The following is an 8,118-nucleotide window of genomic DNA, read 5'->3' on the forward strand; positions in this document are numbered from 1 at the left end:
TCATACAGGCGATCTGGGACTTAAAGGCCTCGTCTGTCTGTCTGTTGACATTTCATTATGTATGATGGTGGATCCATTCCTTCCTACATACAGTCAATATGCTAATGGTCATTAATGCTGGCATTTATACATCACCACTATGTACCTTCAGCTTCACAGATAACACACTATGGATTTATATGGTACATCAGTATAAACACACACACTGACGCAGGTACAAACAGAAAATCACACACACACACACACACACACACACATTATCCATAGTCAAATGCTTTCCATATCTCTCTCCCTGCGTAGCTGCTGTGCCTAGTGCAGTGATTGGGGTTAATATAGCCGCCGCAGCCTCAAGATGTGTTTTAAGCAATCAGCACATTTCCTGCTGGCTGGAATCAGGAGCCTGCTGAGGGGGACAAATGATTTCCTCCTAGTGGGGCTGTCATGGCCCGCTGACACCACCCAGCCACCTTTATTAATCACACACACACACGTGCATGCACGAACACACACGCATGCATACGTATGCACACGCACGCGCACAGGCACACACACAGTGAATCAAAGAGGAGGGGATATTTTTCCCATTCTGTTGGAGATCGGGGGGATAAAATGTAAAGATTAATAAAAATACAAACTTAAACCTAATTGCTCCTCTAAGTCGCTATGGATAAGAGTGTCTGCTAAATGACTAAAATCCAGCTTTCCATATCTAAACAGGGTAGCAAACAGACAACATTTAAAAAGAAAAATCTGTATTCTGATTGGAGAGAACTGTTTAGATACATGTAGTACCTTCTCCGTTTAAAAACGTTTCCTCCTGTTTCGTGCTTTCTGAACACTACCCAGGTATTCCTCAGGGAGTGAATGTGGTGTGTGTGTGTGCATGGTGGCGATGTTTCCTTATAAGGATGTTTGAAGAAGGAACGACACCATCGTCTTGTCTAGGTAGCTGCAGGATACTGCAGTAGCATCAGAAGTGGTTTCCCCGTGCTCTCACTCCCCCTTTAACCATCCCATCCCATCCCATCCCAGCCAACCCCAAACCCCACCTCTCAGGGGCATCAAAGGTTACAGTACAGGCTTGTTCTTAATCATCCTGCATCAATTGGAAAATATAAATAAAAAACAAGAAAACAATTGTTTTTTTTCAATGATTGGTCCAGAGGTGAGGTGAAAAAGTACTGGCTGAAAGAGTTATGTGTAAAGTCACTGCTCTGTCTCTCTTCGGGCTATGGCGTCATAGTCTCAGTGACGTCACATTGCGATATTTCGTGTGTCTCCCTACAGTACTCCACATAGCGTTGTCTGGTGATTGGTTACTGACTGCTAAAGACAAAGGGCAGTGTAACAACCATTCATTACACTGGGACGCAATTGTGTATTTATGGAGGGACACCCACACTGCATGAAAGCTGTCATGGTCTCAGGACACACGTGCGCACGCACACACCCACCCAGCTGCCTGGCTGCATGCAGTAATGTGGTGATGGATGGCTGTGTGGGTTGACTGGACAACAGCTGTAGGAGATCAAACTGGTTTCATAGAGGCACTGAGGACTGTGTGTGTGTGTGTGTGTGTGTGTGTGTGTGTGTGTGTGTGTGTGTGTGTGTGTGTGTGTGTGTGTGTGTGTGTGTGTGTGTGTGTGTGTGTGTGTGTGTGTGTGTGTGTGTGTGTGTGTGTGTGTGTGTGTACAGTACAGTACCACTCAAAAGTTTGGACACACCTACTCATTCAAGGGTTTTTCTTTATTTTTACTATTTTCTACACTGAAGAATAGTAGTGAAGACATCAAAACTATGAAATAACACATGGAATCATGTAGTAACCAAAAAAGTGTTAAACAAATCAGATTCTTCAAATAGCCACCCTTTGCCTTAATGACAGCATTGCATACTCTTGGCATTCTCTCAACCAGCTTCACCTGGAATGCTTTCCAATAGTATTGAAGGACTTCCCACATATGCTACAGGTTCCCTGTAGCTCAGTTGGTAGAGCATGGCGCTTGCAACGCCAGGGTTGTGGGTTCGTTTCCCACGGGGGGCCAGTATGAAAAATGTATGCACTCACTAACTGTAAGTCGCTCTGGATAAGAGCGTCTGCTAAATGACTAAAATGTAAATGTAATATGCTTAGCACCTGTTGGCTGCTTTTCCTTCAATCTGCTGTCCGACTCATCCCAAACCATCTCAACTGGGTTGAGGTCGGGGGATTGTGGAGGCCAGGTCATCTGATGCAGTACTCCATCACTCTCCTTGGTAAAATATCCCTTACACAGCCTGGAGGTGTGTTTGGTCATTGTCCTGTTGAAAAACAAATGATAGTCCCACTAAGCCCAAACCAGATGGGATGCTGGTTAAGTGTGCCTTGAATTCTAAATAAATCACAGACAGTGTCACCAGCAAAGCCACACCATAACACCTCCTCCTCCATGTTTTACAGTGGAACTACACATGTGGAGATCATCCGTTCGTCTCAAAAAGACACGGCGGTTGGAACCAAAAATCTCACATTTGGACTCCAGACCAAATGACAAATTTCAACCGCTCTAATGTCCAATGCTCGTGTTTCTTGGCCCAAGCGGTCAGCAGGTCTCTTCTTCTTATTGGTGTCCTTTAGTAGTGGTTTCTTTGCAGCAATTCGACCATGAAGGCCTGATTCACACAGTCCCCTCTGAACAGTTGATGTTGAGATGTGTCTGTGACTTGAACTCTGTGAAGCATTTATTTGGGCTGCAATTTCTGAGGCTGATAACTCTAATGAACTTATCCTCTGCAGCAGAGGTAACTCTGGGTCTTCCATTCCTGTGGTGGTCCTCATGAGAGCCAGTTTCATCATAGCTCTTGATGGTTTTTGCGACTGCACTTGAAGAAACTTTCAAAGTTCTTGATATTTTCCGTACTGACTGACCTTCATGTCTTAAAGTAATGATGGACTGACATTTCTCATTGCTTATTTGAGCTGTTCTTGCCATAATATGGACTTGGTCTTTTACCAAATAGGGCTATCTTCTGTATGTGGACACCGGCTCGTCGAACATATGTAGTTGGTCACCCCTTTGCTTCTGTAACAGCCTCCACTCTTCTGGGAAGGCTTTCCACTAGATGTTGGAACATTGCTGTGGGGACTTGCTTCCATTCAGCCACAAGAGCATTAGTGAGGTCGGGCACTAATAGTTGGGTGATTAGGCCTAGCTCGCAGTCTGCGTTCCAATTCATCCCAAAGATGTTCGATGGGGTTGAGGTCAGGGCTCTGTGCAGGCCAGTCAAATTCTTCCACACCAAGGCACTTAACCTTAATTGCTCCTATAAATCGCTCTGGATAAGAGAGTCTGATAAATGACTATAATGTAATAATTTAGAGTTATGTACATATAGGGCTTAATATAGACCCCCCCCCCCAAAAAAAAAAAAAAAAAAAAAACATTCAACAAGTGTAAAAAATTTATAAATAAAAGTAGGCCATTACCACTTTAAGAATAATGACTTTTTTAGGCCTTGCCAATGCATTGATTTTCTAATTATTATTATATTCCAAAATATGTGAGAATAATGTTGACTTGCCTGACTAAATAAATTGAATGAATGCATGTATGACGATTTTTCTGTAGCCTATGTTGCCGACACTGGCACACATTATAAACCCATGAATAGTGGTATCATTAATCTCACCATCTGTTTTTATAATGAGAAAACCAGGTTCCTTTCGTAATGGGAGGATTTGTATGGGAAGCCAAATCGAAGCCAGCATTATATATTGTCATCCTCATAGTAACCGCAGGTGGTTTTACCGCAACAGATTAGCGCAACAACGCGTCAATTAAAGCGGCGGGAAACAACCGGAACTGGCCACATCTCTTACAAAAACGGATCAAAAATGAAATCACTGATAATTATGAGGTAGCAGAAGAACTTACAAATTGGCTACAATAATTACAAGGACTTTTCAAGAACCAAATTGAGGAAATGTCTGAATTTCAAGGTAGGCCTATTCCTACTTGAATTTCTGAGCTCCAAATTCAAGTTCAAACCCCTTGTATTCTTTAAAATTGCAGGTGAGACACGGAGACCAAAATGTATTGGTCATGTTATTTCATTATCAGATCATATTGTGAAGAAGCCCACTTGGCTATGTAATGTGTTGTCATTATATCCAGAATAATTAATAGGAATAGTGTTGGGAGTTGTGCAATAGTCTATCCTACACAATTACGCACAGTAGACTCGTGTTCAATCCCAGACCTAAAAACATATGAAAACATGAACTCATTACCTTGATGCTTTCTCTGTTAAATCTAAGGAGACCCTGCTGTAAATCAAGCAGACAGCAGATGATCAACAATGATCAACATCAATTCACTAGGGATATTAGATCCAACGTGGATCCAGTCACGACTGTCTTCACCAAAATATTCTGGACATTCCTAGTGAACACCTTTTTTCAGCACTTGGCTGTTGTAGCGTCGCATGCGCTATCACAACAACTGTTCCTCACTTGAAAATTCCTTCCTGGATCAGATGATGATGTGTGAAATTATCACAGCATAATTGCAGCTCAATACCAAATGTGCATCCAACAAGTATTATACATAATTATTGAAGAACCACGTTAATGACAGTATCGAATTAGGTTTTAATTATCAAGGTAAGATTACTATTTTTGGTTAGAAGCATTCAATGTTGCAATCGCATTTATTATTTGTATTTGTGTGCCCATGAAAACTGTTTTCAACCTGTAACATAAAACATTAAATGTTACATAGTTACACTGCATTTCTGAGATCTCTATACAAAAAACTGTCCGACTGCTAGATCCAAGATTCTTACAGGGTTCAAATTCAATGTCTAATTTAACTAATTAATGGTTAATATATGATATAACGACAATTTACTCTGCCATAAATGCAAAGACAGAAATGTAATGTTTATGTCACAAGATTTTGGACAAATCCGTCAAGACTTTTATGGAACATAGCTATTTTCCCCCCTTATATCTTAATTTAATTACATGAAACAAATTGGCATATTATTATCAATGACTTCCTATGCTGTAACAAATTGTCCAGCATAGGAAATCCTCTCTGGGACCCTAGTTTATAGAAAGACCCAATTACATCAAATGTGACTATAATCAATGGAACGATCTACTCATGAGTTGATACACTCTATTCCAAAAAACGGTGCCATTTGGGACACATCCCCGCGCTGTATAGCTGAGCCAGGGAAATGTCAATATGCCCACGTCCAGTCCTACTCAAGCTCCCATAATTAACTGTTTCAACTGTTTAGTGTTGGTCTCCATCAAACTGTCACATCGCCAATGTTACAGTACAAAGGAAAGAGAGACAATGGGATGTTGTGTATGTTCAGCACTAACAATGGAGGCAGAGATAGTAGTACAGGGCAAAGAGAGACTGTCTTGAGAGTTCTCTCTCTCTCTCTCTCTCTCGTTCTACCCTCCCCCCTCTCTCTGCTGGTAGTTTCACGCACCGTGGGTTCCCCCTTTACTACCGCGGTTCCATCGGCTCGTGACGAGCTGCACTGCTGCGCTGCTTGGTCACAGTAAACCCGGCCAGGAAGGACATCAATCACCTTTTGACGCAAGCTCGTTCTGTAATGCGATTCTCAAGCTTGTCCTGACATTGTGGGCGGGAATCAAACCTCCATCCTCCTCTATCCTCTAACTGCTCTCCTATCTACCTCAGTGGCAGGTAGCTTAGTGGTTAAGCCTGTTCGAATCTCTGTCCCGAAAAAAATCTGTCAATGTGCCCTTGAGCAAAGGCACTTAACCCAAGGCACGTGCTCCTATATTTCGTATGATATGTTATGAATTGCAATTAGTACAATATGTTGCAACTTTGCAATACGTACATTATGATATGTGAATTTGTTGTGGCTAACGTTAGCTAAGTGGCTATGTGGCTACCGTTAGCTAGGCTATGAGTTAAAGGGTTAATGTTAGGGGAAGGTTTAGCTAACATGCTAAGTAGTTGCCAAGTAGCTGAAAAGTAGTATGCCAATGCAAATCAGCTAAAATACTAAAGTTGTCCATGGTGAGATTCGAACACGCAACCTTTGGGTTGGTGGACGTTCGCATTATACGCCCACCCATCCATTTCATTTTTGCTTTAACAAGTAACCTTCTGTCTTATGTAACCATACCAAACATAACATATCATACTAATTTGTGCTTCCCGGATTTACATTTACTATGTTACGCCTAGTCTATGAGTCCAGGCTGCTATTTGCATCAGCATCAAACTACCTATTTCTCTCTCGCTCTCTCTGCTGTAGATGGATCTGTTCTCTTTATGCATAATGTGTGTGTGTATGTGTGTGTGTGTGTGTGTGGGTGTGTGTGTGTGTGTGTGCAGTGAGAGAGAGAGAGTAATACACGTTCGTTGTAATCTGTGTGTTGATTGATGAGTCCCAAGAGATGCTCAGGGATTTATAAGGTGTAAATGTCTTTGTATTGTGTTTTTTTATTTCATTATCCTTCACAGTGTGTGAATTCGTTAATTAGTCAATTACCTTTCCGTTAGAGTTTAAACAGCATAACTATATTAATTAAATTAAAATAAATTAAGCATATTTTAGCCTAGAGTAGCCTACATGAATACAGCTAAATGTGTGATAATTCATGTTGTGAATTGTGTTGTGATCTCAGCGGGATGAGACGTGTTGATCGAAGTGTCCCTCTCCAACAGCGACAGCTGCTGAATTAGGACACAGCCGTGGCAAACTACATCGTTTCTAGTTTAGAAACGTGACATACCTTTTAAAAGTTTCACCAAAATATGCGAACGTCTTATTCCATTCATGTCTTAGCATACATAACAATAAATAGCCTATTTCGAGCTATCGATGAGATAATCTAATGCAGAGGGGTACCCACCACGGTTTGATACACATTTCAAATCTAAATTTATTCAACTGTAAACCGAGCTAAAAATTATTTTTTATTTTTTTCTAAGATAAAAGGAATCACTGGGATAGGCACAATACAAGGGGTTTGCGTCAAAGAGTTTAAGTTAATTTGAAGTGTAAAGAGAGGGAAAAAACTATACTCACAAACTACAGAAGATGGACAGTTCGGTAAAACATCGCAGGGAGCCAGCTGTGTGCGTTTTCCAGCAGATATTTCCTGGTTTCCCTCGCGACACAGAAACTGAGGTAGTTGGTGCCTGCGCGAGGGGTGTTATTTCTCTTTTCTTTTTTCTCCCCCTCTCCTACACGATGCACGATGCAGCCTTGCCTCTGCCGTACTCCAATAAAGAGAAGAGACGCCGAGAGAGAGAGAGAGAAAGAGAGCGAGAGAGAGAGAGAGAGAGAGAGAGAGACAGAGTACTACAAATTCGGGTGTAGTCTGTGTTGATTGATTGATGAGTCCCAAGAGACGCACAGGGATTTATAGGTGTACATATATTTGTATTGTGTTTTTTATTTCATTATCCATTATCCTAGCCTATGATGGAGTAGGATGAATGAAATCAATAATAGTATACCAGTGAACTGGGCAATCCCCTGGAACAATCTATCTAGTATCTGATGCGGGGAGGGTCGAGGGCTGGATGGGACACTGGCTGCTACGTTGAGAGGATATTAAAATAATAAAGCAATATGATGAGGCAGAGGAATAGGCAAAAACATCTAACAGCTAATTTTCGAGATCAAAAGATAAATCATGTTTATTACAACTGCATAGGAAATCAGACTTGTTGTGCATTCCGTTTTACAATTTGTTTAAGTATTCAAGTTGACTGAAACTCAGTCTGAATCAATCTGAATCAAATTTGCGAATGAGGCTTATTAGACATTTATTCATTGTACATGGTCATGTGAATGATGTATAATGATAGAAATATATTCTGAAAGAAATCACTCCAGAAGCTTGGCCACTACTATTATGCCAGGGTTTTAGTAGTGGGGGGGGGACATAACCTGGCAGGGGGTCTGGGGGTCCTCCCCCATAATTTTTTGGGGTGTCTAAAGCTCATTACCTGCATTTTTACACAATTCAATATGCTGTCTCTATTTAGAACAAAAAGTAAGCAAAAAAAAGCCACAGTCATCAAGTTAGGTAAGATATCATTATTAAATATGTTTAAGTGATTAATAAGA

At 41.1% G+C, this 8,118-nt stretch overlaps 1 protein-coding gene across 1 annotated transcript in view; it reads right to left on the bottom strand.

Annotated features, from left to right (window-relative positions):
- The window catches only part of LOC121541135 (synaptic vesicle glycoprotein 2C-like), an 84,470-nt gene extending 77,201 nt beyond the window's left edge, over window positions 1-7,269 (bottom strand). Inside the window, exon 1 of the mRNA XM_041850114.2 lies at window positions 7,069-7,269. The gene's annotated coding sequence lies outside the window, so the exon portion shown is untranslated. The remainder of the gene's footprint in view (window positions 1-7,068) is intronic.
- Window positions 7,270-8,118: the final 849 nt, after the last annotated feature.

The sequence above is a fragment of the Coregonus clupeaformis genome, chromosome 27 (assembly GCF_020615455.1).
Source record: "Coregonus clupeaformis isolate EN_2021a chromosome 27, ASM2061545v1, whole genome shotgun sequence".
Taxonomy (NCBI): domain Eukaryota; kingdom Metazoa; phylum Chordata; class Actinopteri; order Salmoniformes; family Salmonidae; genus Coregonus; species Coregonus clupeaformis.